The sequence below is a fragment of the Odontomachus brunneus genome, unplaced genomic scaffold, assembly GCF_010583005.1.
Source record: "Odontomachus brunneus isolate Ranch 3 - 2012 unplaced genomic scaffold, Obru_v1 Obru_scaffold_001, whole genome shotgun sequence".
Taxonomy (NCBI): domain Eukaryota; kingdom Metazoa; phylum Arthropoda; class Insecta; order Hymenoptera; family Formicidae; genus Odontomachus; species Odontomachus brunneus.
In genome coordinates this window covers 4,742,670-4,750,033 of record NW_022639451.1, presented here as the reverse complement: position 1 = coordinate 4,750,033, position 7,364 = coordinate 4,742,670, and the positions used below count along the sequence as shown (strand labels likewise).

General features: G+C 45.5%; 1 protein-coding gene across 8 annotated transcripts in view; it reads left to right on the top strand.

The window, feature by feature from the left end:
• Positions 1-7,364, top strand: part of LOC116840204 (SAM and SH3 domain-containing protein 1-like) — a 423,731-nt gene that overhangs the window by 217,690 nt on the left and 198,677 nt on the right. The gene's annotated exons all lie outside the window — the stretch shown is intronic.

Sequence of the window (7,364 nt, the reverse complement as noted above, 5' to 3'; positions counted from 1 at the left end):
TATATATATATATATATATATATATATATATATATATATATATATAATATGTATATGTATGTATGTATGTATGTATGTATGTATATATGTATGTATGTATGTACATCGACAGGCCATAGTTACCAAGTTGTGTAAGTTCGACGTTGGCGATTTTGAGGCGAGAGCACATTCCGGAGAGAATATATATCCCCTGTTCAGTGCGCGGCTCCAAGGATGTGGTGATTATTTTCGCGTTATATACTCGTATGAAACTTTTATTTCCACGTGTAGGGGATTTTCCGTCCCGTAAATACGTATACCGCGTCTCAGCGCTATTGAAAGAGAGAGATGTATAAAATATCAGTTCGCAGCTTCCCGAATACGTTAATACAATAGAAGCCTGACAGATTTTTAGCACTCAATAATCATGAGCTGCTTGTCGGCGAAATGTGGCCGATAATCTTGCAGATAAATCGGTAAAATGATAAGGGAATGAGAATGGAGATGAATTAATTATTGGCATATTAGCGAGCGCGAAAATCGTCCGCGCTTCTCGTGTACATATATTTGCGCGCGCGTGTGTGTGTGTGTATGTGACTCAGTAGTGAGTAACCATCACGCGTAATTTTCTTGGATTTAACAGTATATATTTTGTGCATCAGGATTATACGCGTCGAGCTAGCGTAATGTAACATCACGATCATCGTTATGACAATAACAATTTATTTATCGTACCAGTTATTGGCCATTCAAATTATTTGGCGGTATGAACATTTCCATTTGCGGCTACTTGTCATAAATATTCTCGCGATTTTTTATACACAACTGGAAACGTTCCATTAATGGCAGGCGATAAACATATTTGTAGACATATTCTGTGAATTTCTTCAATAATTCAATATTAATTTTAATTTTTTTTTTTTTTTTTTCAAAATAAAATATACCGAGAGAATCGATCTCCGACCGATTGAAAAATTCATGCGCAGAAAAATATAATAAATATAATAATAAATAAAAATAATATAATAAATAATAATAATAATAAAAAGATTTTATCTAAAAATATACGTGTGAGCAGATACGCATTTATTTGCAAGTATTTCGTTAAATTTTCACCGTGTCGGAACTTTGCTTTCTCAACTAAAGCGAGATAAATAAAGTCTGTAGGAGCCATTCACGAATGTCTAGTGCGAAATTAACTTTAAACTGTGGAAGGATATTATTTGATATTTGATAGATATCAATAGTATTAATAATAATCAAGACAAAAAGGTTTGGCGTAGAAAACCACATATAATAGACCTAGAATAATCAGCCATGTTTGACACTCTGTCAAGCATTATTGTTCTGTCACAGTTTAAAGTTAATTTCACACTGAACATCCGTGAATGATCTCTTGCAGATCTTATTTCTCCAACTTTGTTTTCTCATTCAGATAAGTTGGAAAATAAAGATTTTAGAGCGACCTACACATATATTATGTTCGGGCAAACATCGGAATTCGGAAACAAAATCGCACGTGAGCACTACTGGACTTCTACATTATTAAGTGCAGGTATGGTCCCCCAATATACACGACACACACACACACACATATATACACATCAGTCTGGGCTATCTGTCTCAAGCAGCCACTTCGCCTCTTTCTCTTTTCTCACGGGCGGCAGCAACACAGCCAGTGAGACAGCATCGTCGGCGGCATCTCGAGGAAGGGCATTGTTTTATTCCGACCGCGTAGCAGACACTCCTCATCCACCCCCGCCTAGCCTGCCTTCCTTCCTTCCCTGACTGCCACTCTCGACAATTTAGCCCCATCTCTGGCCCTCCTCGACGCCCTCGCTCACCGGTTTTCCACTCATCCTCCGTCGAGGCCCCTCCTGCACCTCCCGATAACGCCGCGGCTTAATGACTCGTGGCTGCCTCAATATCGCATTGCCCCTATATACGTATATCCCGAAACGTATCGGCGAAACGGCGTTCCCGATGGCGATTCTTGTCCGTCTCGCTCATCGTCAGGTATCGCCGCGCGCGCGTCCCTACCTATCCAGCAGATATTTCGGCGAGACTCGGGTTTAATATGTGGAAAAACTCGCGCGGATACAGACAGCTTATTGCCAGTTGTTATTTTCCGCCCACGGGAAAAATCGGAAAACTGGCGGCGCCATGTATAGTTGGTGGGGGAGGCCGACCGAAAAGTGAGCGAGCGAGTTTGCGATCGCGCCGCAGGAGAAAAGTGCCCCCTCCCCCCGACCGTGCTGACACTATTAGTCGCGGCCACAGATGGGATCCGTCATGGCAGCTGCAATGAAAGCTTCTTCTCGACGATTTCCCGGTAAAAAACAAAGGAGGAAAAGTAAAAGGAAAAACAGGAAATATACGTCGAGCCCCATCATCACCCGTCCCGCCAATCTGCGCCGCATCCGTTCGAGTCCACCCGACCGACGCTCTATACCCTCCCTCCCCCGCCGTATCGCCATCAACGCCACGTGCTCACCTGGGAATAACCGTTTTACTGGCGTATCCGCGCGAAACTCGTGCTACACGCGTCGGCTAGCTGCGCCAAAAAAAAAAGGAGACGCGGGCGGGGGTGGAGGGAGACAAAAAAAGAAAATAACGATAAACCGCTTTCGGCGCTTGCGGATTGAAATGTCGTGTACGCCGCTTGCCTGGTCGCCGCCGCGGCACCGTCGGGATCGACACTAACGCAAATTAGCGTGCTGGGCTCGTCTTTCTCGCGATTTTTTCCCCTTTCTCCGTCTTTTTCTTCGTTTTTTTTCTTCGGAAGGAGAGGAATTTATCGTGGGCGCCAAATGAACGGTCCAAGTGGATGGAATAGAAGCCGCGCGATGGGTGGCGGCTGCGAAAATCGCGCCGACGATCGCGTACAATTGCACGAACAACGCGTGCTTCGACGACAAATCGACTCCTGGCCGTTCGACAGCCAGCGTTCATTAACGGATCGACTACCCGTGATCATTCTTTCTCCGTCAGAGTGATATTGATATTTTATTCTCTCTCTCTCCTTCGCTCTTTTTCCGTTTATATTAATATTTCACGTCTTGAGAAGAAGGCACAGGAATGCATTAACAAAGCGGACTACCGAGTAATATATAACTCTCGCGTGTTGTGCAAGCACACCGCGAGAGTAATTATACGCATGCATTCGAAATATTTCATCTGTTACAGCCACGCGGATCTCTCCCCTGCAATTGAGAAGCAAATAAAAAAGAAAGCAGGGCGAATGTTGTGCGCGCGTGAAGATAGTTCGAAGATAATTTGTCGATAGTCTATTATTTTTCTTTGGTGCGCGAGAGGAAGCGCGCGCGAGCTCGCCGTGACAACCGAAAAACGTGGGTAAAGCTGACGTTTTGCAGCGAGAGAATGAAAACGTCGACGTACATTTGTTTTGCCCGAGCTATGCACACGCCGTAAATTCTACCCTGCGAAGACTCGCGAAGCTCGCGCGCGCGGCTGGAACGAATAACAGGTACGATTGCATCGGCGGGCGAGCCGACCCTCTCGCAAATTAAGCACGACCGAGAAACGAGAGGGGTTGGAAAAGCCGGTTGTGCCCGTTAGCAAAAACTTAAAGGGCGGACGACTTGGCTGCGCCATATTTTATCACCACTACTTTGATACGTTCGCGTCTCCCCTTAGAGCGACATGGTGCAGAAATTCAAGTGAGGCGTTTTAATTACCCCTCGTCGTCTTCTTCTTTCACCCATGGGAATTGCAATAATCCCGGTTGCGTATTCGCATCGTGGCTTAATTTTGCGTTTTTGACAACGAATCAAACGGTCTCTTTCGCGATCTCACGTGTTCATTGTGTGATCAATATACTAACTACACAAGTTGAAATTTCAACTAAAATGAGAGAAATAGGACCTCCAAGAGCCATTCGCGGTTGTCTGTTGCGAAATTAGATTCATACCGTAGGAGGATAATAATTTAAGCCGCAATTTCGACCTGAACTTTCCAACAGCTGTATATAGTATTCTGAAGGATCAATGTATATTTAATACGCATGTACTAAGAGAAAAAAAGACACTCGAGAATTAATTTGCGGGATAAAAGCTTATTTCACAGAAATAAACTGTATATTCCACAAATAAATCTTCAAGTATTTCTTTCTCAGTGTGGAAACTGAAGTCCTACTTGGCGTCTCTAAATGGCAGGAAACACAACCAAATGCCACACAGAAATGTAGGTCCTAAAACTAACAGTTTAAATAGAATAAAAAGAAGTTGATATAAATGGCTTCGGAGTATCAAGATAGGCGTTAAATGGAATATCGAGAGAGTAGGATCAAAATTTCGACTTGAGTATGCATTTTCGCGAAAAGTGAGGCTTCACGACGGACGAAGGCGGAAATTGTTACGGAACGCGGAGAGAGTACGCCGCGATTCGTGCAACAGGGATCGTACGTCGCTCTCGTTCGCGGAAACATAAATACGATCGAGCGGCGGGTTGATACGAGTATGCCGAGTGCTGTGTACGCGTGAGTGCACTTGGGAAAAGCAAAATGTGATCGAGTGGGCTGTCTGGGCGAATAACGATGATGTCGCCTTCGTATCGACGGCTCTCCTGGATCCCCCTCGGCGGACTTCAGGCCGTACGTAGCCGCTACGTAACCGATAATATCGCGGAGATCTCCTTCACGATGAGCGTCGAGAGAGACCTCCCCAATAAAACGGAGCGGAGCGCGGCGCGTAACCCCTGGAAATTGGCTCGGAATAACAAATATCGCTCGGCACACGATCGTTGACGTTTCCTACGACAATAACGTGTTCTCGAGCGAGGCTACGGCAGAAGGGAGGGAAATGTAATTAGCGGAGTTCCTCGTTTTGCTCGAATAACGGCGACTTGTTTTTCGACGGTACGATCGGCCAGGAATGGGAGAGGAGAGAGCGAAACGGCGATGGCGACGACGACGACGACGGGGATGAGGATAAGGATGAGAACGAGGACAACGGCCGCGGTGAAACGGAACAAACGGAACAATTGCGCTCAGGGCGCGCGCTATTAAACATCTTCGCGTCTGACGTTTCTGCTATAATTAATCTCCTAATTAGAGGGGAGTAGCCACGGAAATTGGCAAGAGCGACGGAATCGAGAAAGCCCCGCGGTAACCCCGGGACTATACCCAGGGATTCGCCCGATAACCTTCACGTCCATGGCCCACGAAGGGAGATTCACTGTGCGCGAGCTTTATTAATTATTATAGCCGGAAATTATGCTCGCGGACTCGCCCCGCCGGAGCAAACGTGATGCAATCGTAATGCGCCGACTTGTAATACTTTCATAAACCGCGGTGACCAGACACGCGCACGCTCAGCCGTGAAGATCCACCTCGACGTCGCGTATAATGTACGACCAATAAATACCGTTGCCCACGTTGCATTGTCGAGCAATCTCATCATTCTATACTCAAAAAGATCAGATCCTTAGCGGGACATTCTTATATGTGGTTTCAAGAGCATTCTTCTGAAGCCAAAAGGAAAATATCTTAAATATTATTCATCTTTATTTGAAGATAAATATTCGATTAAGTTTTCACTTAGAATATGGGCTTACGGAAAATACAACTAAAGTTCCATTTTTTGTATGTTGGAATAATTTCGCGTTTGAATATTTCATCTCACAATGAACACCGACATGACCAGAACAATTTTAGTTCACATTTATTCTATTCCCTTCAGATTTTTAAAAGAGAAAAAATGTGGTAATATTCATTTTTTTCTAGATTTAGAATATATGTGTGTGTGTGTGTTTATAGTTTATGAGATAGATAGCGTTCACAGATCAATAATTTATATGTATTGATAGATTTTGTATTACCCAGGATGCACCGCAAGGTGATGAATCTATTCAACAGGATCGTTTCGTTTGAGTTATTACTTAATATAGGTTATAAGAGAACATTTTTTCTAACTTCGCCACCCTCTGGTGGGCAAAAATGAATATTTCCACGTTTTTCTCACAAAAGAACTGGAAGAAATCTAGTGTTCATTGTCACTGTTGTTCGTTGCGAAAGATATGCTCTCGGCTACTCCGCGGCTTTCCGTGATCTGTTCGACGAAACGCAGGCTGACCGTCTCATCTCCGTCGCCCCTCGCACTCGGTACGATGTGTACACTCGGTCCAGGTGATGGACAGAAATGAGACTCATTCGAAAGCTCCACGGATAGTTAAGAAAGTACACACAGTGCCGTGGAGTGGTCGTTGATTTCCGACCTTCCTCCGCTGCGCGCTGCGTCCCACCCCCGCGTCTCTACGACTTTTCCGAGCTATCCTAGTTTAGCGACGCGATTGTATACCACCGTCGCCGTCGTGTCTGACGTTACCTTACAATCACTGGCAATGGCACTGTCACCCTTCGTGTCGTTGCTTTTGGTGGCGACGTTTAGCTGAGCGCAGCGAGAAAGAGGCGCGCGTAGGGGTGAAGGAAGAAAAGCAGGAGGAAGCAGAAAAGAAGGAGTTGACGCATCGGGAAACCGTTAGAAAAAGTATGAGGGCCACGTACGCGGCACCACCGTTGTGTTCCCTATTCGTAGACGACGTGTGTCCGGGACGCAGCTGCCACGACCGGCGCCGAGGCCATGCCGCAAAGTTAGCTGGCTTTCGCTATTTTTCCATGCCATTAACGAGCGACTCGAACGACCTCTATCAATGGCTTTATGGCGGTTAGCTTTTATTCTCTCTTCCAGCGGTATCCTCTTACCCCTGACCGCGCATCCCCGCGTCTTCCCATTACGGCCGACCTGCGACGTCGCGACGTGTAGGTTCAATGGTGCTTCCTCTCTCCTCTCTCTCTCTCTGTCTCTCTCTTGCTCTCTCACCGCATCCCGCCCTTCTCGTTCTTCTCCTCGCGTTCTTTGCTACGTTCTTCTGTCTAGATTGCACGTTTGTCTCCTATTGTTCGCTGCGCCACGCACAATACGCGTAACAATACTCGCGGCCAGATCGGTCGATGGAAACGCTGATACGATGAGATTTCTCGCGTGAGACTTCAGGGACCGGCTAATTAAATAAAGATGCGCTTGCGATAAGAGCGAGGAAGCGAGGGAAGGAAACTTGCTCGAGGAGTTTCGTACAATTTAGAACAGAGAGGGTCCTCGTGTCTGCGCCCCTAATCGTTAACAGAGAGACACGTTATAAAAAGAATGGTTAAATGAAAACGAGTCTCTCAAACTAATCTTTATTTCTTACATTCCTATCTCTCCATTACTTTTAATTTTTTATTATCCCCGTTGTTAAATAAATGTTTAATATCTCACGAGTGAAACATATTCGTGTGAAGTTCAACCAGTGTTCCCTGTTTCTCCTGTTCGCTCTTTCTCTCTCTCTCTCTCTCTCTCTCTCTCTCTCTCTCTCTCTCTCTCTCT